The following is a 26,364-nucleotide window of genomic DNA, read 5'->3' as shown; positions in this document are numbered from 1 at the left end:
GAATGGTGGGAAAACTCCAGAGCAGCGGGGCAGGCTTTCAAGGATGCTGCGCCTGGTAACGGCTGTCCTGCAGAGACTCGATTCACCACAACCATCACGTATGAGGTGAGGTGGGTCCCCGTGCAAGCCTGGTAAACGAGACTCGGCTGAAGCCGGTGTGGGGACCCCTGGGGCTAAGCACCAGGCAGCGTTGGGACCAGATGTACTGGCAGTCATTCCGGCGCCATTTAGGAGAACACTACGCCGCAATTCCCCAACTCTGGGGGAACTATCTATGAGAATCCTTATCGGGGGTCTTTAAGCACCACCTTTGACTCGCAGAGAGCTGAATTGGGCGCGGGGACCCCCGGGGCTAAACATCTGGCAGCGTTGGGACCAGATATACAGGCAGTCCTTCTGGTGTCATTTTGGGAGACAACACTACGCCACAATTCCCCAGCGCTGGGTGAACTATCTCCTGATCGTGGGTCTCTGAGCGCCACCTCTGACTCGCTGCGAGATTGTCACTGGAGGCATTTGAGTACTAACCTACTCATACTGGTGGACGAGCCCTGGGGGGAGTTTTGGTGGCCTCTGACTCTCCATCATCCGGAAGATTTGAAGCCGTGAGTGTTGTGGAAAGTTTGGGACTGTTGCACCAGTGGCTGGGGGCGACCTCTGAGTAGAACAGCCTCCCGGAGGAGTTGCCTCTTTGTATTTCGGGGGTTTGCTCTGGGGGGCTCGAGTGGGACTAGGTGAACTCTCCTCCTACCACTCTCTGGGCCCAATTATCATATTTTGACCTGCACTAAGTCATAAGGTGGCAAGAGGACAATTGTAACAAGCTTCGCCATCAGCCAGAGCTGCTTTTCACTACTGGAGGTTCTGGTGCTTCCTTTGAAGCTTGGTGGACTTCTGGTCCTACAACATTCACGTGCCCTATGGAACTGCAGATGGATCCATGCAGTGAGTGCTTACCCCTCCTGGGCCAGAAAACGTTGCTAGGGGTGGAGAGGGTTGGTTAACGCTCTACTGGAGTCCTCTTTCTGTTATTTGCTCCCCGCGCCATCTGCTTGTGAGCACGGGGACAGTGTGGAAAGCCTGTGGCTACAGTGGCGCTCTGGAGAGACTCCCTTACTCTATCCATTGGGCTCCAAGGCAGTCTACATTGTCTGATGGTATTGAATAAGGGAAGAGTTTCTTTGGGTGGAGCATGAGGGAGCAAGGCTAGTTCCGGGGCTCACCTTATATCCCCTCTGCTGACTCCCCATCCCTGGCGGGGACGAATGTGTCGCACTTGCCTTGTCCTTTGTTGAATTACTCTGTGCAAACAGTTGCTGCATTGATATCCCCCATACGCCATGCCCCCCCAAGAGAAAAGCCAACAAGGATGTAAATGTAAATATAAAATGTAAATGTATGTATACTTGTAAAGCGCACTATCACCTTTCAGGCATCCTGGCGCTGTATACCGCTGTGGAACCCTTCCTGGCTTTCCATGTGAGATGCCCCCTACTGGGCACCCCCAAGGTGAAGCCAGGCATCCTAGCACTTTCAGGGCCGTTGGGGAGATTAAGCAAGCTATTGCCCAGAGTTGCAGAGTGGGACCCATGATTAGAGTAGGCACCGAGGCGAGAATTATCGAGACCGTGGACATTGAGCCCAAGCCCCTGCTGCATCAGGAATTGAACCCTGGTCCCGGGCCAGACCTCTGCCTCAGGGTCTGCCGCTCTAATCAGTGAGCCACACTTCTCCATTACATACAAGGATCCGGACTCTGCCTCATCTAGAGATAATCCGGTAACTTCTCAATGGTCTAAAACTTGCACGCAGATGCAGGAAGCCCCTACACCTTCGGTGTCTGCTCCAGACCAAGCTGGAATGGGATTACTGATTACATAGGGCTTCATGGCGTCCTTCCTCCAAGAGATCAAGGACGAAATTGGCTCCCTCAGACAGGATTTCAAGGCTGGCCTTCAAGACATCCAGAGAGAGGTCACAGAGATAGGTGAGAGGGTGGACGACCTCGAGCGCACAATGGATGCTAGATCCAAAGGCAACAAGACCTTGTGGAAAAGAATGGCAGAGCACGAGGACCAAAACATCTGCCTGCAGTTGAAGCAAGAAGATTCGGAAAATCGCAGTACGCAAAACAATCTACGTATTGGAGGTGTCCCACTGGGAACGGAGGGCAAAGACATCATGGCTTGTAAGGCTGACCTCCTACATGCAATCCGAGAGGGAAAGGAGGTATCGCCACCTATGCTGGACAGAGCTCACCATGTGCAGAGTCCTCATAATAGACCTGATTTCATCCCAGACATCCTCACATGGGTACACTTCTTTTCAGACAAGGAGGCTATCTTGAGAGACTCAAGGGGCCAAAGACATTTCTTACAATGGTCTTTCGATCCAGATTTTCCAGGACTTGGCCCCTGCTTCTCTGAAAAGGTGAAAGTAATTTAAAGGAGTCAGAAATAAGCTTCCAGATCTTAATATCAAATATCAATGGGGCCATCCCTTTGCTCTGCTGGCCACCTGGGAAGGAAAGAGGTGAGCTTTCTGATCGCTGACGGAAGCGAAAGCGGAAGCGAAAGAGCTCGTACAACTCCAGATTGAACCGAAGATGCAGTCCTCCCTACTTCCCGGGAACGTCCCAGAGGGTCCTTACATCCAGATTGGTCCATGATCGGACCACCTAAATACAGAATATGTCTTCAAGAGCGAGACTCTTCTCAAGCCAAAGAGGAAATTATTAGCCACATCAGGGGCTTGAGTGACTTCTCTTCTCCGCCTGCTCTCCAGCCCACACAGAATAATGTGACCATACTGCGCTTCTTCTCTTGGTGTCTTGCTGGCGCCTGAGCTATCAGGACTTTGGTCACACCGATTAGATCCTTTCCACTATATTAACTCTGACCAGATGGTATTTGGTCGAAAGACATTACATGATGGTACTATCACTTTATCTCCATGAATGCACTCGCTACTGGGAAATTCCCCCGGTCAATGACACTCCTGGAGCCATTGTGTAGTGTAGTTCCTATTATCCCAATAGGCTCTGCGCATTGGAATAATACCTCCAATAGTATAGACCTAGACCAGACGTTAACTAGGTCTTCTACTGTCGATATTAGACTTAAAGTTTTGGGTTTGCCAGCTAGCTCAGAGTTCACTAGAAACTTTCTCGAATAGACAAGGAGGAGTTGAACCTCCCTGGATAGACAAGAATGGATTTAGTTTCTGACAACCATAGAACATGACAACTTTGCTCTCCCCTAATCAAGAGTGTATCTCTAGAGTTGTGTGAAAACAAAAGACAACTTATTTTACTCAGTCAGTACGTGCATTCTTAGTTTCACCAGATTGTAGAGAAAAGGAAGAGACGGGCGTGTTCAATAAAAGATGTTATTTATTGATCAGTCTCTTTTCTCGTACAAGAGAAATGAATCGATATTATTGCAATACTTATGGTTAAGTAAAGTGCATACAATAAAAGCAGAAGTATAAAATAATACTGTAAAAACATTTATATGGTTTCTAAGCCATATGGTGGTTTAAAATGGATAAAATAGATACATACATATAAACATTTGACTAATCGTACTCAACTGGTGCTTCTAACCACGCCTACCCCAGTGTACCTGACCTAAGCCTAATACGTGGGCGGGGATAGAAAGTAGCAGTCTAAGTTAAGTTTGTTTTGCCAAGTGACTGATTCAAGAATTCTCTGCAAGGGGTTATTCAGTTCCGTACCTGAGGTCTAGGATGGTTGAGGGATAGTATCTCTCGTCTGAGGTCTCGATATTCCAGGCTGCCTGCAAGGGCTGCTCGGAAGCGCCGGAGCTGGATTTCTCGGCAGGAGAAAGGCAGCGTCTCATTCTCAGCGCGTCAGGAAGGCGGGGCAGCTAGTGGGCTTCGCTCTCTGCTGGGCTTCGGGAAGTCTCGCTGCTCCGATCTCGTCACCACCGCGTGTGTTTGCTTAAGGCAATATCGGTAATATTTATACCTGTAAGGTGCCGAGATTGACGTAAGGATGGACATAGATACGTCAATAAGGATGTCATACGAGCTGGTCGTTAGCGCATTCTTTTACTGAAGTTCTCGGTGAAATCAAAACAATGGCCGCAGGGTTTTTCCCAGGTTGTCATAGGTTTGATTTGTTTTGAGAACTCCGTATGCCTTATCAGGGGCTGGAGGAATATTGCTTTGCCTAATTAGATGGCAAGCGTTATGACATAATCAGATAACGCGCTCCTGTGCCGTGGTCTGGCGTAATCAGATAACGGTTTCTGCATCATGGGATGGCTGCTAGTTAACTCGTTAACCAGAATAGGGTCAGGAATAGGGGGATCGATACAGAACCTATAGGAATACATCACACCCACTCCACGCTAACTATGGCCATATTTACGAATCTAGGCATAGTAAAACATACTGTAGAGTATCGTGTATACCTTACCACCCCAAAATACACATAATGCATTTTGAAATTATGTAACATACGGGGAAAAAAATAGTAATATGTACTATATGCACTCAAGCAGTAGAATAATGCTAAATTAATCACGCATGTATACATTATTAGTAATCGAATATGAGAATTACACATGAAATGGCTCTTAATACAGAAGAAAAGTTCGAGACCACTTCATCACAGTTCAAGAGAAAAAAATATTTATGAACATACCAGCGGGCAGCTAATGTCTATGAAGTTTCTAAAAATAGAAATTAGTTCTCTAAGAATAGTTCTTACTTTAAGCAGAAGAAAAAGTGTCCCGTAAAATGTAAAAGAAAATATTTTGGGGCTGCTAAAAAATTGCTGTCCGCGGACTGGAGGAAAAGTCGATCTTGCTACTTTATTATTAAAGTTGAAGGCCAAATTCAAGGTGTCGGGAACGCCGTGTGCTAGCTTGTTCAAGAGTCATTATTTCTGCTCTGGTGAGAACATCGTTGAGACTGCTGAAAAAGCTGTCAACAGCTTCCTGTGAGAGTTCCACTAACTCGGAAAAGGATTTAACCATGCATTCATGCGCATGATTGTCTCCATTGACGTTTTGATTAGTATTGCTGACAGAAGGTTGTACCTGATCGATGCTGCTTTCATCTTGATCTTCACTACCCCTTAATCATAGTGGTGAAGTTTCCACGAATGCCGTCATCAGGATTGGCAGCCGTTGAGGGCAGCACAATGCATGAGCCTTTACCGGACCCAACAGTGTTTCTGCATCCATTGGCGCATCCGATTGTAGCGTCAGACAGGTGTCCAACACGCATTCTTCTCCGCACAGCATGCACCTTAATACAGGTAAAACACATCTTTGCCATATCGGCCGAAATGAAAGAAACCAAGTCATGTTCAGGTCTCTAAGCCGGGTTAGTCCCAGGATTTTTGATATCCGGTCCCGGTATCCAATGGCTCGGATTGTTCCTTCCCTTGTCGCAGGTGTTTTGTCTGTGACACGGTTTGCCATAACGAAATATAAGGACTAAGAATAGGATTCCTGCAATTAGTCCCAAAATGAGGGGAACTCCTCCAAAAATCGAATGGACGAAGTCTGGAAAAATACCCAGTATGGCTTTGAATGGTGTTAATGCCATCGAAAATACTGTCTTAAATACATTTGAGACTCCACTGGTATCAGAAATATTTAAGATTTCATTCAGGATTTCTGCGAAATGTATGGGGGAATTAGTTGATAACAATGAGTGAATCTCTGCAGTCGTCCTTGCGACTAGGAGATCATACGTTTCTTTTGATGACGTGAGCCTGGTCGGCATCTGAAGAAGCACTGTTTTCATTCTGCTTAAAGTATCAACTCGAATAGAAGTAATTTTCAAGTGAGGCCATGCCCTTGCCTCCCTGTCTGGAAAGGAGCTGGGGAACAATAAGCGTCCACAGCACATGACCTTCGCAGTCGTACTAACGAGATAAGGAACCCCGGGCAGTAGACTACAACATCTGCGATCCACAATTAGAATGTAACTCCCGTTATAGAGTCTTTTAAAGAATGGTTCTATCTCTGTTGCAGGTGTGCCTAGCTGGTGACATGAAAGGTTATTTGAGTTCCCTTCACAGGCTCCATGCAAACTAATTCCATTACACAGAAGTGTACCACTTAGTGACATCGCACAATTATTGCCACTAAGAAACACTTTCTGTCCTTTATTACTGACACATGCATGTGAATAGGGCAAGTTCCATGTTGTCTTAATGTACCCTTTTCCCAATTTTTCGTACATGCCAGCCTGTATATATTTTTGGCAGTATTGAAACCTGAAAGTAGATATCGGAATATTAATTATCCCATGTATTATCCATTCAATGACAGGTCGTTCTGACATTGTCAATGGTAATCTCTCGAGTTTCTCAATGCTCAGGATTGTATAATCAGCACCCTTTTGTGCCATACTGATCTGTTTATCAGTAAGGTTAAAGATAGTGAATAGTGACGTTGTGTTGATTAAACGCCAAGGCACATAGCCTGAACGCAGGTTTTGTAACGTCCAGCCAAGCTGTACAATAGAACGCAATTGAGACTGACCGTGTTGTAACAACAGTAAGTCTTGCGATATTATGTCGATTGCTGATGACACAATGCTGTCCAATGAAAAGATTCTGGAGGACAGAGTCATTAACCCATTGTCCACTACAGAAAGCGATTTTTCCAAATTAATACGGTCAATTTCCCGTATACTTTCTGCTGTCTCAATTTGAGTTATCTTCCAGGCCTCGTTGTAAGCTGCATATATAGAGGCTGCTATGAAGCGTTTTTGACGCTGTTTGCGTGGTCCCATAATGAAATCACGCAAGTCAGCACCATCAGTAAGTAAAGTTAGGTGTTGCTTAATTTCTGTCAGTGTGGAAGTTTTTAGCCATTGAAGGCAGAGTTTGCCCACACTGTAGGTGGTGATTATCCCTGGGTGTTGTCTTTGGGAATATCTAGGGTCTGGCCTGGTCAATGTGAACCCCTGTGTTTTGTTCAGGAATCTGTCTTGACAGTTATTAGTATCTGTTGGCCAGATCAACCATTGTTTCCAATCAGGATTTGTTCTGTTTTGGTTTAATACATAGTTTACGTCTATCTCTTCATCTGCAGAGTTATTGCTGTTCATTGTTGGTTTTGGAATAGACGGTTTATTTAAGTCTTTGATTTTGGCTAATCCAAGACAGGTAGTTTGTTGAATAGTTTCATTCAAGAATATAATTTGTTCTGGGATCATGCAGGCTCTAAACAATGATTCTATACCTTGTACTTGCCATTCTTTTGTACCCCAAACACTTTTCACTTCAACATTTTTGTCCCAATAATCAAAACCAAATGTATTCATTTGTTCAAAAAATGAGTCCGAATATATCAATTTTGTGTTTGTAAGCATGGTTTTTGTTCCTGTCTTATTTGACAATTTGAAATAAAATGTTTCAGCATTACTTGTGTTGAACCCTGAAAAGTATGAATATTTGTCATAAAAGGTGCTTGAGCTTCCTTTTGGAGGGGTTGCACAATGTTCCCATTGATTATAATTTAAAACATTTCTAGGTTGTGCTGATTTATGTAAAAAATGGTTACCATAGTGGTTGTAGCAGTACATACTATCATAATTAGATGAACCCTGCAAATAATCATGTTTGGTAAATTTAGCAGACATCACTAGATCAGACATCATGTTATTAATACTTTCAAAGTCCCAATCATCAGCAAATGAGTTTGGTTTTACAAAGTCACTCAACGAGATCTTGATTTGGTGTGGATATTTGAGGATCTCTATCGGACCATAAATTTCATAGTCAGTATTGTCCCATGCTACCCCACCCGGTATAGGATTGGCTGTGAAATTGACTGAAGAAAGTTCTCTTTTCTTGACGTGTGAAGACGTGTGTGGCTTGAGGATCAAGTTGATTTTCTGGCTTGCTGTGTCCATTTTAGCATATTTTCCCTCAATGAAGCGTCCCAAACATAGTATCATGATGAGCCAAAGTATCAGGATAAATACACCAAATGACACCCAAAATTCAATCCACGGAGAAATCAGATAGGTTTCTTTCAGCTGTTTCAAAAGTTCCTTAGCTTTATCTTTAAAAGTTTTTGTTGATGGCTGTGTCTTTGATTCACTTAGATCTTCAGAAGAATCTTAAAATTTGATGAAGTAGCCGGATGCCGTTCTGTCTATTGTTCCAATTGCTTCAGGATTACTGTTTCTTGCAGCTTCAGCATATTCATTTGTTACTTCATTGTAGGTTGGTGTGTCTCTACTAAATGTTTTTATTTGGGTTTTCAGAGGTGTGAGTTCCATTGCATTGTTGCATAGTCCTTGTTGTTGTTCTGTAGGCGTTTCGAATGTGATTAGCCTTTTAGTTAGCACCTCTGTACTTGTAGCAAACCTTGGTGTTCTACTACTTATCGGGAGTCCACTTGGCCTACTGTTTGTTATCGGCCACATGATTGTGGTTTTACCAGGTCGATGGATACAACTCGGTTCTCCTTTTTACCAGCAAGCGGCGGTAGTACAACTGATCTTGTCCCGTTGATTGACAAGACAGGAACTGCTTTTCTGTAAGAAGGCCCAAATTCCTTCTTTACCGCGATCTTTTCTCTGACTAGATCCCCGACTTTTGGAATCCAGACAGGTCTTGCTGGGACAGGTGGTGGTTCTTCAGTGGTTGTTGGCTGTTGTTTCAACTTTATGTTGCTCAGGTCTTTTCTTGTTTCGTTTAAGTCCTGTAAAATAGCCAAACGATCTTTGATATCAAAGCTTTTTTCTTTTACCACTGAAGTCTGACTGTCAAGATCTAAGACTAGCATCCTAGTTCCAAACAGTAATTCGTACGGACTGAATCCCCTCAGAGAATTTCTTGGCAAGTTGTTTAGACTACGTTGGACACTTATTAGATGTTTGACCCACCCAGCTCCCGAAACTAATACCTTTGCTGTTATAGATTGCTTTATGTCTTGGTTTTTTCTTTACACCGTCCCGTATCCCTCAGGAAGGAAGTGAGAAGAATCCCGCTTCGCTATGCTCATTTGGCCGTGCTTTCCCACAAGCTTGAGGGCTAAAGTGAAAACATTGGTCAAACGTAGCATGCTCCTAGCGTATATGCCATTTAGACTCGCAAATCTTGTATAACAGTCCCGACGTCAGCCGAGTGCTGGGGTCTACATTTATAAGTGGAAACTAGTCTTTATTTGTTAATGGGACGCATTATTTACACTTGTTTCACTGATTATTGTTTAGCCCTTATTGAGTGAAACGCCATGGTATTACCCCGTTCCTCTCGCCGCTGCGATCTCTGTTGCAGCCCGGGCATTTTTTTACAAAGATGTGATGATGCAGGCTCATGCCTGGCCACCAGTACACTGATTGTAGTTCTTCCAGAGAATCTTTTAGTTTGAGGTGTCTGAGACCCTCGCCCATATGTGTGTCTGCTATTAACAAAGTTCTCCTGTCCTTGTTTGGAATTACTCTATCCCCTACTCCAGGGATTCGAGCAAAAGGAACGGAGTTCGCATCGATTATGTATGTATATTTGAGTGGGTAACTGATCGGTAACGCTGAGCAGTCGCCTTTTGATGACGTTTTCACCGCCAGCATTGTTTCACCGTCAATGTATTTTACTGCACGCTTTTTTCTAGCTACGGAAGCCGATTCAGTTGCTACCGCTGTGGCTTTCTCAGCCAATGAATTCCCTGCAACGTGAACGCCATCACGCTGATGACTCAGTGAGTGTATCACGTGAGTCTTTGGTAGTTCTTTTTTTAACAGAACTATTTGTTCCCAAAGCAGTTTTTGTTTTATTGTTGCACCTGTGTCATCTTTGTAACCGTTTTGAATCCATTTCTGCAAATCGCTGTTATATGATTTGACGCAGTAATACGAATCGGACACTATGAGTGTCGGGAATTCGCGATCTGCATTATCTAGCGCCATTTTCAATGCTATTATTTCAGTCTGTTGTTCTGAATTAGTTTCTACTGAGTGTGTTTTTGTTAATAGAGGTCTTAGTATACCTCCGCGCCACACTTCTTTTGTAATCTCACATGTGGGGTTGTATGCTTGTTCCCCCCAAACGGATGGTTGAGCATGTCCGTCTGTATAGATTACACAAGCTTACTGTCGTAATGGCAGAATGTCGATTGGCAGAGGGAATATTCTTTCATATTCTAGATATTTTAGTTCCTCTAGTTCTGGATCAAAGTAGTATTTTACTTTGTCCATTGTAATGGAATTCACCCATTGTATCCATTCCGGATTCAATGCTGTTGTTGGTAAATTACACGGTGTTGATAATGCCTCAAAGGCTGATTCTGCTGTTCTGACTGTGATGTGTCTACCGTCAGCTTTATCTTTTTCTCTAGCTATTGCGGTTTGAACTGCATGAACAATGTTTTCTTTAATGCTGAATTTCTTTTCAGCTTCTGTGTACAAGTGTGATTTGAATGCAATTGGTACCTTTTCTCCCTCATTCGAGGTCAGGTATGTGAATCCGCATCTTCCTGGGATGACTCGAATCACAAGGTTGCGTGTGTTATCACGTGTTTCTAATTTTGTTTTAATTAACATATCTGTTTGTAAGGATCTCAGAATTTCTGTGTGTTTTTGAGTCCAATTGTTTTTTTTAAAATCTGGTTTTATTAGATCATAAAGGGGTTTGACCCTTTCTGCGTAATTTGCAATGTATGTTCTTCCGAAATTTAGGAAGCCTAGAATTGACTGTAGGTTTTTTAGTGTTCTAGGTGCTTGGAGTACGGCACATTTCTCTAGGAAATTGTCAGCCAGGCTTTTGCCTTCACTTGATAATTCATATCCTAAGAACAGGACTGTTAGATGGGCAATTCTAGATTTTTTAAAGTTGAATTTGTAACCCTCTGCTGCGAACCCAAGTATTATGGTGTTCACTCTCTTCAAGTGAGTATCCAAGTCATCATCTGTTAGGTATATGTCATCGACATAAGATAATGCTTTGTCATCATATGTTTGTAGTAACTCTGTTACCCTCGCTGAGAATACTCCTGGGCTGTTCTTGTACCCCTGGGGTAACCGACAGAATTCTTTTTGAGCGCCATTTATTGAGAACGCTGATAAGTATCTGCTCTCTGGTGCTATATTTTGACAAAAGAATCCATTAGAGATGTCTAATGTTGTTTTATATTTTTTGCGCACTATGTTATTCATTAGTGCAGCACTATGCGAGTTTTGTACTGCAAAAGTTTTGCAACATGAGTTAAGGTGTCTGTAATCCAAAACTAGACGATATGAGTTGTCTGGTTTGGAGACAGGAAACAAAGGGTTGTTCATTTGTGAGGTGCAAGTTTCAATCACCCCCTGGTATTCTAGTTGATCTAGAATTTCCTTTACCTGTTTTTTAGCTTCTTGCTTGATTGGATACTGCCTTTGTGCAGTAGGTTGTGATTTTAACTGGATTTTGTGAGGAGGAGAGTCCTCATCCCATCCTACATGATTTTTATATAAAGCAGGAGCTTGAGCTACTGCCCACTTTCTTGCAAGTGTATATTTTTTATGAATTGGAATATGATTTGAGAAGGCAGGCATAATTATTTCTTCGCCATGTGGGCACTCCCTGACGAACTCTGGTGGCCAATCTTTTTCAGCTAGAAGGATGTCATAGCCCTTGGAGAGATTATCCCAAAAAAGGCCCCTTATTTTTCTAGTCTTATCCCCTTCTATACGTAAAGTTATTTCATATATTTTGTGAGGTTTGCTAACTCTGGTGTCTGCAGTTTCCCCCTGAATGTATTCATTCGTGTCCACTGTCTCCAGATGATTCATAAGGACTTTGCGTGCTATGCTCACTTCTGCTGCGCTGTCTAGCATTGTCTGAGCCCACTCTCCGTTTTTCAGCTGTGTCCTCAGTATTCTCGGCATTGTTGAATACTTTAATACTGGCTACCTTCTTTTTTGGAAACTGTAATTTTTTATTTGGATGAGCAGGTTCCTTGTCTTTGGACTTGACGTGCCCTTCCCTGGGTTCCGATCGTCCTCTTCTTTCCGATTTCTGCGAGGAAGTCTGAAAAGATTGAGAGGGACGTGTATCAAAATCTTGATATCTATCCGGTTTCTTTATGTTATCCCTATTTCTAAGGTTGTATTTTTTCACAGAGGGCTCCCTTTGGGGAGACTTGGGTCCTTGGTCCGGAGATCTTTCTCTCCGCCGAGGAGACCTTCCTCTGGACTGGAATCTCTTTTCTTTTGGTTTGGATTGTTTGTTTCCATCCCAGTTCTTCTTTTGACTGTTTAGATTATTTTTAATAAATATTTTTTCAGGACTTTCAATTAGTTGGGGCTTTACTGGTATTCCACCCAAACTATCTCTACCTAGTTCTTCATAGGATTTTTCTATAATTCTGGCAATTTCAGCTGGTTGGTCTGCTATATCTGTCTCTTTTAACCTCTGGCGGATCGCCACATTCGCTGCTTCTCCTTTTATGTTGGCTAGTAATATTGCCGAGACCTGCTTGAAGTCTTTTAGTAATTTCATACCAAGAGTTAAAGCGGGTTCTGGACCGTATTCGTCTTGAATTTGTTTTAGCACATCTGGTATTACTGACATGGATGGAACTCCATGTGTTTTTGTGTAAATGGAAGCAAAGACTGTACCCCAAGTGTCACAGTCCTCCACGTGTGGTGCGATTCCCATTGGAAGACAGATAGTCAGAATCCTGTGTTTATCCACAGGGGTGGTGTCTGGAAACACCGCCTCTATTTGGGTGATTTTTTGTGCTAACCAGAATGGTATTTGTTCCCGTTTAGCTGGTACTTTACCTAGGCAGGACTGTATGTTCTGTGGTGTAATTTTATTTGTGTTCCCCTGATGTGGGGTCAGCTGTGGAATTTTAACTACAGGTTGGATGGTTGAAGTCCGCATTACATATTGGACTAGTTGTCTATATATTTTAATTAATTGTTTTAGTTGTACTAAAACATCTGCTGCAGACATTCTTTCGATGTCTGGATGTGGTGTGTATCCGGCTAGGACCAGCCACGTTGCTCCTGGTCTACCTAGTGGACCGAGCCTGGTGATGTGATTATTATGTTTTAGGGCGCCATTAAACAAGAGCAGATGCTCTTGGAATTTGAGTGGTACTTCCACTTCCTCGAAAGGAGTGTAGGTATCCGGAGGTTCCTCTATTTTATAACAGTGGAACTCCTTTGTTACAGCATTTGCTGCTGGAAAGTTTATCCATGAATAGAATACCTCTGTCTGCCGATAGTCGTGTGCCTCAATTACGAATATGACTGTACCACCTCTTGGTGTCAGTCCATTTTCTATAAGTTTTAACGTTATAGATCTTCTTATGTTGACCGGGATGAGTATTATATCCGGGTCTGCTTCTTGCATAGTATTATCAGCTTCTATTACTTCAGCTGCTACTCTAGCTCTCTCTCTTTCATCATCACTGTCTGGCATTTTACTGTCAGGATGGTTATTCTGTTTGTTTGCAGATCAGGTTTCTTGTGGAAACAAAGATGAGATGCACAATATTTTGGAACAGTGTATCCTTCAACGTTGATTGAACCAAGAACCATACATAGGAGTTCCCTCCTGCGAGGTTTGGCGGATTTTACCTCTCACCCACTCCAGACGTCTTTGGAGTATTATGGGAAAAAGGGGTCTGAGTGAAAAAGCACGACTGAGTTACTCTAAAGTCTTGTGTTAGTTTTATCGCCTATCCTAACACGTTGGGCGCCATGTAGTGTAGTTCCTATTATCCCAATAGGCTCTGCGCATTGGAATAATACCTCCAATAGTATAGACCTAGACCAGACGTTAACTAGGTCTTCTACTGTCGATATTAGACTTAAAGTTTTGGGTTTGCCAGCTAGCTCAGAGTTCACTAGAAACTTTCTCGAATAGACAAGGAGGAGTTGAACCTCCCTGGATAGACAAGAAGGGATTTAGTTTCTGACAACCATAGAACATGACAACTTTGCTCTCCCCTAATCAAGAGTGTATCTCTAGAGTCGTGTGAAAACAAAAGACAACTTATTTTACTCAGTCAGTACGTGCATTCTTAGTTTCACCAGATTGTAGAGAAAAGGAAGAGACGGGCGTGTTCAATAAAAGATGTTATTTATTGATCAGTCTCTTTTCTCGTACAAGAGAAATGAATCGATATTATTGCAATACTTATGGTTAAGTAAAGTGCATACAATAAAAGCAGAAGTATCAAATAATACTGTAAAACATTTATATGGTTTCTAAGCCATATGGTGGTTTAAAATGGATAAAATAGATACATACATATAAACATTTGACTAATCGTACTCAACTGGTGCTTCTAACCACGCCTACCCCAGTGTACCTGACCTAAGCCTAATACGTGGGCGGGGATAGAAAGTAGCAGTCTAAGTTAAGTTTGTTTTGCCAAGTGACTGATTCAAGAATTCTCTGCAAGGGGTTATTCAGTTCCGTACCTGAGGTCTAGGATGGTTGAGGGATAGTATCTCTCGTCTGAGGTCTCGATATTCCAGGCTGCCTGCAAGGGCTGCTCGGAAGCGCCGGAGCTGGATTTCTCGGCAGGAGAAAGGCAGCGTCTCGTTCTCAGCGCGTCAGGAAGGCGGGGCAGCTAGTGGGCTTCGCTCTCTGCTGGGCTTCGGGAAGTCTCGCTGCTCCGATCTCGTCACCACCGCGTGTGTTTGCTTAAGGCAATATCGGTAATATTTATACCTGTAAGGTGCCGAGATTGACGTAAGGATGGACATAGATACGTCAATAAGGATGTCATACGAGCTGGTCATTAGCGCATTCTTTTACTGAAGTTCTCGGTGAAATCAAAACAATGGCCGCAGGGTTTTTCCCAGGTTGTCATAGGTTTGATTTGTTTTGAGAACTCCGTATGCCTTATCAGGGGCTGGAGGAATATTGCTTTGCCTAATTAGATGGCAAGCGTTATGACCTAATCAGATAACGCGCTCCTGTGCCGTGGTCTGGCGTAATCAGATAACGGTTTCTGCATTATGGGATGGCTGCTAGTTAACTCGTTAACCAGAATAGGGTCAGGAATAGGGGGATCGATACAGAACCTATAGGAATACATCACAATTGCAGGTGGCATTGGTAGTGCGCCAGCATTGGGAGGGTTTTAATGCTGATCATTAATGCTGATCATGCACGACTACAGGCACTTTGGTGCGAGGCCCATGAGATACCTTGCGCTAGCCGCCCCTCCCCCCTTCTATTACAGGGTCCTCTTGGAAAGCGACTTTTCCAGAATGGTGTGTAATTTGGACTTTGGACTGTTCCTCATGGACTCTGCCAATTTTTTGCCCAGTTGGCCATGTACTTTGATGTTCTTTGGTTTCCTCCTTTTTCTACTCTTTTTCTCCTTTTTCTGCTGTGCTGCTAATGGAGGGATGGGGACTGCCTTCTGGTACTTTTGAGCCTTTGGGATACCCTGAGTGATATCTAGCAAATATGTGGGCATTGGAGCGGCTCTGGAAACTACTGCTGCGCCATGGAGAGAGTATATGGAGGTTACTGACTCCGCCATGTAAGCAGCCGCGATCGGTAATGGGTGTACCTGTAGGGCGGTGATGTGGGGAGGGGGATGGGCAGTGTTTGGGGTAGTAATCTATGAATTATGAAGCTTTACAGGTAAGTAAACATTTGAATAAATAAAACAAATTTGGTTGCGCGCACTGCATCGCATTTGGAGATGCAGTGCACACAACGAAATTCATTTTATTTATTTAAATGTTTACTTACTGTAAAGCTCCGTAATCCATAGATTACTACACCCCACCCTGCCCCTCTCCCTCCTCACGTCACCGCTCTGCAGGTACACCCATTACTGACCGCGGCTGCATGTAAGCATAGGTGTTGCTATGGGCGACTGAACCGTTCAGAATGGATCTGACCGACCCTGTGAAATTTCTCTCTTTGAACGTAAAGGGGCTCAACTCGCCCAATAAAAGGCGACAGGTTTGGCGGTATTTACTTCAGCAAGACCCAGACATCATATTTCTCCAAGAGACCCACCTCCTCTCCTCTGACACTCGTCTCATGACTCATCCCAAATAGACCCGACAATTCTGGGCTTGTGCCCCTACTAAAACATGTGGTGTGGCAGCTTTCCTTAAAGTCGGTTGGGGTGTCCAAAATGCTAACGCTACGAAAGACAAGAGTGGGAGCTTTTTTTTAAAGCTCCAAATATCTTGGGGTAGGGGATCCTTGACCCTTGTGAACATTTATGCCCCCAATCAAAATCAGGATAAATGCTTACGCACCCACCTCCATGATCTCTCTCACTCCGTCACTACACCGATTATTCTTTGGCAGGATTTTAACTTGGTCTTGAACCAGGTATGGGATTGCTTCAAGTTGAGGAAGGCGCTCTTTGCGGAGTTCTTGATGTGTTTGGCCATGTCAAGTTTTGGGTTTAGGGTAATTCCCAGCGATTTTACAGAGTCAGCCAGGGTGAGATAGCCGTTGAGAGGATCAAAAGCTTTTAGCCATTCTATGATTTGGGGGTTCGCTTCTTTGTTGGAAATGAGGTGGATTTCTGTTTTGTCTTGGTTGAGTTTCAGGTGGTTTATTGATAGCCAGTGTTGGAATTCTCTTAGACTTTCACTGAGTCTCTAAATGTCATCAATGGAGGAGGTTTCAAGATAGATCTGGGTGTCGTCTGCATATAAGTGGAAGGGGATGTTGGCTTTTTTTTAGTATGGTGGTGAGGGGTTCCATGTAGATGTTGAAGAGTTGCGGGGAAAGGACTGATACTTGGGGGACCCCCCTGATGATGGGTGTAGGTTGGACAAGAAGTTTGGGATTTTTATTCTTTGGGTGCGGTTGTGGAGGATGGAGGAGAATCGATATAAGACCACCTTATCTATACCTACCCTTTCTTGAAGAACCTTAATGAGTTGACCATGTCGAAGGCTGCCGATAAGTCCAGCAGAATGAGTAGGCATCATTGTTCCATATCGAGTGACTTGTGAATAGAGTCTATGACGTTAAGGCTCGCTGTCTCTGTCCTTCAGCATTTTCTGAAGCCCGATTAGTGTAGGTCTAGAAGGTTGATGCTGTCCATGTGTTGAGTCAGTTGTAGTAGAACGCACCTTTCCAGGATTTTGCATAGGAGAGGGAGATTGGAGATGGGTCTGAAGTTGTTCAGGTCATTGGTGTCCAAGCCTGGTTTTTTCAGTAATGGCGTGACTTGGCCAACTTTGAGGCAGTCTGGAATGACTCCGGTTCTCAGGGAGCTGTTTATGATCTTGCTCCAGAGTGGGGCTACGGAGAGTTTAAGCTTTTTGGCCAGTTGGGCAGGTATAGGATCTAGGACGTGAGATGAAGGTTTGCAGGTGGATATCAGTTTCACTATCTCCACTTCCGGGATGGGGTTGAAGGATTTCCAGAGTTTTGTGGGGTGCTTGGGAGTGATGTCTTCTGTCCCTGGTGCCGGGCTCTTGTAGGGGGGACTGCAGTTGGCGTCCAGTGAAAGCTCAATCTTGGTGATTTTGTCGTTGAAGAAGTTGGCGAAGTTGGCGCACAGGTCTTTGGATGCCCGGACTGAGGATGCAGGAGGCTTGGAACTTTGTTGCCTAATGAGGTTGAAGAATACTTTGGGCCTGTTTTTTATGCAGTCTAGAGCGTTACAGAGAAATGAAGTTTTTTCATTCTTGGTGTGTTTCTTGTACTTCCTGCGTACTGTTTTGAGTTGATCGCGGAGGATTGTGGAAGGGTTTTTCCGCCAGAGTCTTTCTGCAGCTCTTAGATGTCTTCTTTCGGAGTTTATGTCTGTGTTGAACCAGGATCTAGATGGAATGTTCCTGACTCTTTTTAGTTTCGAGGGGGTTTATTGGTCCAGAATGGTTGTCATAGTTGTGTTGTAGTGAGAGGTGAGTTCTGTTGTGGAGAGATCATGTGTGGCAATGGGAAGGGTAGAGAGTATACCCTTTCCTCCAAGTCAGCCAGGGGAATCTGGATTAGATTTTTCGCCCATTTGGGGGGGTCTTGTGTGGGGGTTGGTGTAGGATCGTTTGGTTGATGTGGAATAGGATGGTGTGGTGGTAAGACCAGTCAATGGGCAGGATGTGGTAGATCGTGACTGTGTTGTGTGGGGCCATAATGGCATCTAGGATTGATCCTCTGTTATGGGTATCCTCTGAGCAGTGCTGGGTAAGGTTGTTGATGTGTAGAAGATCATTCACAGTTTGGATTAGCGAGTTGTTTTCTTCATTCCAGTGTAGGTTGAGGTCACCTAGAATTAAGTTGTTTGAGTCTCGGAGTGAGCATTGAGCAATCAGATCAGACAGGTGTTCACCGAATGCGGTGGTGTTGCCTGGGGGATGGTAGAGGAGATGGCAGAGTAATGTTTTGTTGTCACTTGTCTTGATGTTAGTGGTTAGGCATTCAAAAGTGTTATAGTTGAAGATGTCAGTTTCCGTCACGGAGATGTTGTTCTTGTGTATGACATCCGTAAGGAGGTTGAGGCCTTTGTTATGGTGAATGACCTCACGGACACTTCTGAAGCTACTAGGTGGGATGTTTTTAAAGCTACCATCCGTGGGGTTATTTCTACTATTTCAATTGTGAGAACCCGTGAATCCCTTCTTGTAGAGAATACACTCGCCGTGGACATTAAAACATTAGAACAACGGGATCACCTTCAACCATTCCTTCGTAATAAACGATTACTTGCAGAGGCACGGGGTCAACTACACCTACAGCGCACTAATAAGGTGGAGAGACTGCTGCTTGCCGTTAATCAGAAATTCTATGTGGGTGGGGACAAGGTTGGGTCTTGTTTCGCACGACGTCTTCGAGCTTGGAACACGAGGGCACATATAGCCAAACTTAAGCGGCCAGATGGTACATAGGCTATCTCAGAATCCGATAAGTCTACGGTTCTCTCTGATTTTTATGGGGCACTAAACGCAGATGCTCCCTTCCCTCGTGAAGCAGTCAGGGAATTTTTGGACTCCTGCCTTTGGTATGTCAATTAGTTCCCATCCTGGGGATCTGATGGAGGAACCTATCTTGTAATAGGAAATAGCGAAAGCTCTGAAACAGCTCCCAGTGGGGAAAACTATGGGACCAGATGGTCTGCCTGTAGCTTTTTATCGGGTCTTCTACCCGCAGCTGCAAGAACATTTACTACACCTTTTTAACAGTTTTACGGAGGCTTCAGGCCTTACTCCAACAATGGCGGAAGAAGAGATTGTTCTTGTGCCAAAACCTGGAAAAGACCACTCTTTTCCTCACTCGTATTGCCCTAAAAGGCACAGATTAGGGCTATATCGGCTTTTTTGGCGTCCCTTGATGCTGAGAAGGCCTTTGATCGAGTGGACTGGTGCTTTCTTCGGGAAGTTCTGTGGAGGATGGGTCTTGGCCCGATGATGATCTCTAGATTGATGGCTTCTTACACACATCCTACTACCCGCATCCGGTTTAATGGACGCCTCACCGCTTCCATCCCGATTCATCGTGGTGCCAGACAGGAATGCCCTTTGTCCTCCCTGTTATTTGCCCTTGTGGTGGAACCCCTCGCAATTGTTATAAGATGTCATCCTGGCATCCGGGGTATTCCTTTTGGGGGATACGAGCACAAAGTTTCCCTCTTTGCAGATGATCTGCTGCTTTCTCATTCCTCCCCGTCCTCCTCTCTTCCAGCGTTAGCCACACCTCTACGATCTTTTGAGATACCGTTCGGGTTCCAAATTAATCTTGCTAAATCTCATGCCCTCAACCTCACCCTACCAGCCTCGGAACTTCAGTACCTAGAAGGTTTACTCCATCTCCAGGGGACAGACAAGTTGATCAGATACTTAGGATTTGACTTGAGCCCCTTGCTTTCATCTTGGACATCGACTAATTGGCCTAGATATAGGGGCGCGATATGAGAGGAACTACGTAGATGGAAAGCTCTCCCTCTAGCACGGCTGGGGTGTATTAATGCTATTAAATGTCACTCCTTCTGAAGATTTTGTATCTATTACAATACCTTTCCACCCCGGTACCTCAGGCTGACATCCTTTCACTCCAACGTGACTTCACCTTTTTCATATGGGGGCAGTCGCGCTTGCGCTTCTCTAATAAGATCTTGAGGTTGCCTCGGGACCGAGGGGGGATTGAGTGTCCCAATCTTTTGGAATACTTCTAGGCCTGCCATCTTTGGAATATTTCAGAATGAATGGTCTGTGAGAGTGAGAAACATTGGTCCCATATGGACCGGGCAGTTTCCTGTAGGCCCTTGTGAGATCTGGCTTGGCTCTCTTGTGGTGCTTTACCCATTAGTGCCTACATTGCTACCCCTACTAAAACTGTTCTGGAGATTTGGGATAAATAGGCGGTTTCTCGTGGTCTAACTACTTTCACTTCCCCTAACACCCCTATTGTGTGCAATCCGATGTTCCCTCCTGCTTTGCAACCTCAGGAGTTTGGCGCATGGTCTGATGGTGAATGATGTGTCCTTCAAGACTTCTTTCAAGGTGACAAGCACTCACAAAAGCAGAGCAGGGAGCTGTGCCTTATCATACTTGACTCTTCAACCGCAGACAGGTCGCTCCCCATGCCACCACACGGCCACCAGCTGCCTCGTGCCTGCTCCTTGCCACCCGCCTGTTTTCCAACCAGTTTCCGCTCCTTCCCATGGCTGCGTCCCTGCGGCCCTGCCCCTGGCTCCCCATTGGCCACCCCGCTCCCGCCTCCCAGATGCTCCTGCCTCCCTATCCCCCTCTTATGGAGGCCACGCAGCGGATGCGCAGCGGACTCCTCAAGACCTGGCTCTTCGAGCAGTAGCGGTACCCCCTTCCTCAGCGCCTTGAGACCCTCACGGGTAAGTAGCGCGCTTTACAAGTACTCTGATTGATTCAAGCCTGAAAGAGCCTCCCACAATGCATCAATCAATCAATCAATCAAAAATGTGTAAAGTGCGCTACTTACCCGTGAGGGTCTCAAGGCGCTGAGGGGGGGGAGCTGCTACTGCTCGAATAGCCAGGTGTTGAGGAGCCTTCTGAAGGTGAGCAGGTCTTGGGTCTGCCATAGATGGGTGGGGAGAGTGTTCCAGGTCTTGGCGGCGAGGAAAGAGAAGGATCTGCCACCGGAGGCCTTTCGTTGGATGCGTGGGACGGCAGTAAGGGCAAGGCTGGCGGAGCGGAGTTAGCGGGCGGGGGTGTAGAAGTTGAGTCTATTGTTCAGGTAGGCTAGTCCGGTGTTGTGGAGTGCTATGTGCGTGTTGGTGAGGAGTTTGAAGGTGATCCTCTTGTTGACGGGGAGCCAGTGCAGGTTTCTTATGTGGGAGGAGATGTGACTGCCGCGGGGGACGTTGAGGATCAGTCGGGCTGAGGTGTTCTGGATGAGTTGTAGTCGCTGCAGGGGTTTGGCCGGGATACCTGCGTAGAGTGCGTTGCCGTAGTCTAGCCTGCTGCTGACGAGGGCCTGGGTCACTGTTCTTCTTGTTTCAGTCGGCATCCACTTGTAGATCCTGCGGAGCATTCATAGGGTGTTGTAGCAGGAGCAGGAGATGGCGTTGACCTGCTTTGACATGGAGAGGGAGGAGTCGAGGATGAATCCCAGGTTGCGTGCGTGGTTCGTCGGTGTCGAGGCTGCTCCCAGTGCGGTCGGCCACCAGGAGTCGTCCCAAGCCGAGGGGGCGGGACCTAGGATGAGGACTTCAGTCTTGTCCGAGTTCAGTTTCAGATGGCTGCTCCTCATCCACTCGGCTACGGCCTTCATTCCCTCTTGGAGGTTGGTTTTGATGGTGTGCAGGTCCTTGGTGATGGAGAGGATGAGCTGGGTGTCATCGGCGTAGGAGATGATGTTCAGGTTGTGCTGGTGGGCTATTTGTGTGAGGGGGGCTATGTAGACATTGAACAAGGTTGGGCTGAGGGATGAGCCCTTGGGTACGCCGCAGATGACGTCAGTGGCTTCGGATAGGGAGGGCGGGAGAGAGACTCTCTGGGTTCTGCCGGAGAGGAAGGATGTGGTCCAGTCCAGGGCCTTCTACTGGATTCCGGCTTCTTGGAGGCGTGTTCTTAGTGTGCGGTGGCAGACCTTGTCGAAGGCATAAGAGAGGTCCAGGAGGATGAGGGCTGAGGTTTTGCCATTGTCTAGCTGGAGCCTGATGTCGTCTCTGGCGGCGATAAGGGCGGTCTCGGTGCTGTGGTTGCGTCTGAATCCGGACTGGGATGGGTCTAGGATGCTGTTGTCCTCGAGGTGGTGGATCACCTGCCTGTTGGCGATTTTCTCGATGACCTTCACCGGGAAGGGGAGCAGGGAGATGGGCCGGAACTTCTTGAGGTCTTTGGGGTCCGCTTTGGGCTTCTTGAGTAGGGCATTGATTTCGGCGTGCTTCCAGCTTTCCGGGAATGTCGCAGTGTCAAAGGAGATGTTGATGATCTTTTGCAGCTGGGGCGCGATGGTTGCGTCAGCTTTGTTGTAAACGTGGTGTGGGCAGGGGTCTGATGGAGATCCTGAGTGGCTGGAGTTCATGACCTTGCATGTCTCTTCATCGTTGACGTGTGTCCAGGAGGACAGCTTGTTGGTGCAGGTGGCATTCGGGGAGTGGTCTGTTGCGGTCGGGGTGGATGAGGAGTTGAAGCTGTCGTGGATGTCGGCGATCTTGCGGGGGGAAAAGGTGGCCAGTGAGTCGCACAGGTCCTGTGAGGGCGGGATGTCGTTGGTGTTGGCGTTTGGGTTGGAGAGTTCCTTCACTATGTTGAAAAGTTCTTTGCTGTTGTGTGCGTTGTTCTCCAGTCGGGTTTTGAAGTACGATCTCTTAGCTGTTCTGATGAGGTGGTGATGTCTGCGGATGGCGTCCTTGTGGGCTGCGTGGCTTTCTGGTGTGCGGTCGTGGAGCCATTTCTTCTCCAGTTTCCGGCATGTCCGTTTGGAGATCTGGAGTTCTTCGTTGAACCGGGCGGCTTTCTTGCTGTGGTGGTTGGTGGAGGGTTTCTTGATCGGGGCGAGAGTGTTGGCACAGTCGACGAGCCACTGTCTGAAGTTTCGAGCGGCGGCGTCTGTGTCAGTGAGGTCAGTGGGTGGGTTCTGGGTGAGGGTGGAGGTTAGTTGGTCTTCGGTGACTTTGCTCCAGCAGCGTTGAGGCAGTTGTTGTGTCTGGTGGTGCGTGGTTGGTTTCTTGAAGGAGAAGTGGATGCATCGGTGGTCAGTCCAGTGGAGTACGGTGGTGTGGTTGAAGGCGACGTAGGTGCTTGAGGAGAAGATGGGGACGAGCGTGTGGCCGGCGGCGTGGGTAGGTTCGGTGACGAGTTGTCGGAGACCGAGGTTGGCGAGGTTGGTTGTCGATCAGGGCGCTGGAGTTGGCTTCATTGTTGTTCTCGAGGTGGAAGTTCAGGTCCCCGAGGAGGATGTAGTCTGTGGAGGCGAGTGCGTGGGTGCTGGCGAGGTTGGCGACGGAGTCGCTGAAGGGGGCCCGGGGACTAGGTGGTCTGTAGATGAGTGTTCCTCTCAGGGTGGTGTTGGGGTCGGTGTGGATCCGGAAGTGAAGGTGTTCGGTGGAGTTGAGGGAGTCGTCTGCGAGGGTGTGGACTTGGAGGGTGGACTTGTGGACGATGGCTATTCCTCCTCCAATCCCATTGGTCCGGTCTCTGCGGGAGATCTTGTAGCCGTTGAGGATGGCTATGGCGATGTCGGGTGCCGAGGAGTCATTCCACCAGGTCTCGGTCAGGAAGGCAACATCTGGGGCGGTGGTGTCAAGCAGGTCCCAGAGCTCGACGGCATGTTTGTGTGCGGAGTGGGTGTTGAGGAGTATGCAGCGGAGGTGGTTGGGTCCATTCCTTCGAGTTATGGTGGTTCTGTGGCATGTGAAGTTGCAGGTGAGGCTGGAGAAGGGTCCGTGGGTGCGTTTCGGGGTGGCCTGGAAGCAGCGTTGGTCTCGGCCGGTGTTGAGAGCTTGGAGGGTGTTGGCGTCATATCGGAGTGTGGCGTTGTGGTGTGTGCGAGGTCCAGGGGTTCTGGCACTGGGCGTGGTCCAGGCGTGGACAGGCGCAGACGGGCTTGCCTTTGGCGTGCCTTCAGCGCACCAGCGGCGCCCACTGCGCACATCCGCTGCGCACGTCCGCGGCGCGCCAGGGCGGCGGTCGCCTTATGAGGTGGAGAGGGAGGGAGGAGCAGCTGGGAGCCTGGAGCAGGGCGGTGAGAGGGCGTGGCCGCAGGAGGCAGCAGCGGGAAACCAAGGGATACAGAAGAAAAAGGGGAGTGGCGGGGGTGGCGAACTGGCGAAAAAAGAGGGTCTGAGCAGTGGCAAATAAACACAAAAGGTAAAAAGCACAAGACAAGCAGAATAAAACAATCAATTTTACATGCGACTATGAGCAGAGGCAGCGGTCACAGCGGCCGCGAACTCGCGCTGGGAGGCAGCGGCGAGGCATCAATCAGGTTGAGGTGAGTGGCGGCAGAGGGGCCGACATGGCCTGAAAGCGGGTCAGGAGTCACCCCTATCGCCCGACAGCAGTCACCTTATGAGGCGGACAGGGAGGGAGGAGCATCTGGGAGGCAGGAGCAGGGCAGTGAGGGGGCATGGCCGCAGGAGGCAGCGGCGGGAAACCAAGGGATACAGAAGAAAAAGGGGGGTGGGGGGTGGCGAACTGGCAAAAAAAGAGGGTCTGAGCAGTGGCAAATAGGGCATCCCCCTTTTTTCCTAACTTCTGCAAGAAGCTGAAGGCCTCACTCTTTGAGTAGGCTCTCTGGGGCTGGCCTCACACTCCAGTTACAAGCACCTGGATGCCCTAGCGAGTGATTTGAGCACTATAAAAATACTGATAGCATAGCATAAACATTGCAGCTGCAGAATCCCATAAATTACCTGGCCCCCTCCATTGATTTATGAACACTTTTTTAGTCAAACATAAACCTAAACCTTCTAATCCTTGTCTTTGTTCATTGGTAGATGGGTTTTGAAGAGCATTGTATTTTTTTCAAGCTAACAATACCGAAAATAAATATGTAATTTTAGAAGAACATAACAGGTAGTGTGTTATATGGTTCCACATTACCACCACTGGTTTCTTGTGACATTTACAAACCATTCTGCTTTAGACCCTGTGTTACCAGAAACCCAGATGGCAATATTGGACCATATTAAACAGTTCTGTTCTTTTTTTCTATCACTATATATTTTGGGTGACAATGCGACCCGGATTTGCCAGGGTGGCCCTGGTTTTTCACCAGCTGCGCTGGGAGATTTCAGGAAATTTAGCTCATGTCCCGTTTTTTAAAGAGGGTCGATTGAAAACGGTGTTTCTTTTTTTATGTTTTACAAAGAAGGGATAGTTAGCAGTTGTTTCGAGAAAGCAATGTAATTAACACACTACTGGATTTAAAAAATGCATTTTATTTCTGTTCTTACTGCCTGTTCTGTAATTCTATGTCAGGACGGAGGCTCCGATTATGCTTTTCTCAATTTCTTTACTGGAGACAGCAGCCAATGAAAACACAGTAAAGAAAACAAAAAACTACACTTCCCATGAGCACATAGTAACCATAGAGTACATAGAAGGTATAAATATAGTCATAGAGGTTCCAACTTCCTCTTTCTTTGCTGCTGCGCAGCCAGTTAAGTGCACTTTACTTATTTACTTGCTATTTTGCCTTTATTCATAGTAATATTGTGTGCGCTTTGTTCTTTCACTGCAGCGTTCTCGCTAAATGCTAATTGGAACCTTCCGGTTCGTGTGTTGTCGCTAATTACTTCGGCGCTTTCATTTTCCGCTTTGTTATTGTTCGCCGAGAAGTCGGTTGCGGGGGCGTGGGCTCACCCCCCGGTGACAGGCTTGCTTCTAGCACCTGTCCTTTGTTGTGGAGCGGGAGCGGGGCTGGAAGACGCGTGTCCTGTTACACGCGTCTCCCATTGTCGACAGGTTGCATTCAGCGCATGCGCAGTCCACCGGCGGTACTCGCGTTGTGGTCGGCGGTGGTACTGCGCATTTGTTCCTGTGCAGAATTCTGACAGGACGTCCAGCGCTCGAGTTTCTCTACGGAGTTCAATTGAATTGGCTTCTGCCTTTGCCCATTTTTCCCTGTCATTAGGCCCCTGACGCCCTAGTGCTAGTTAAATTGCCTGGGGTTGTAAAATATTTGCAGAGGCTTTGCCTAGAGTGTCTTAAGCAAGCCCTCCCTCCACATTTTACTATTGTTTTGACAGGTTTTTTCCTATCCATTGGCTTGTTTTGGGGCTACACTCCCCCTGAAGTGCCTTCGGGTGTCAATATTTTTTCGCCTCCTCTTGGGCATTTCACCTCTCCTGAGGCCAGAATGGCAGAGTATTATGAGGATGAGGAGGCGTATTACTATGCTGAGGAAGAGCCTCCAGGCTCTGAGGGTGCTGAATTCATGGACCACGCATTGTATCAGGCTATAGCCCCTCTCAAGAGACATTTGGCTGAATATGCTACTCAGCAGGGTTGGCT

This window comes from Lissotriton helveticus, chromosome 5_1, assembly GCF_964261635.1.
Source record: "Lissotriton helveticus chromosome 5_1, aLisHel1.1, whole genome shotgun sequence".
Lineage (NCBI taxonomy): Eukaryota > Metazoa > Chordata > Amphibia > Caudata > Salamandridae > Lissotriton > Lissotriton helveticus.
The sequence above is the reverse complement of the archived record's forward strand: the minus strand, read 5'-3'. Positions refer to the sequence as shown.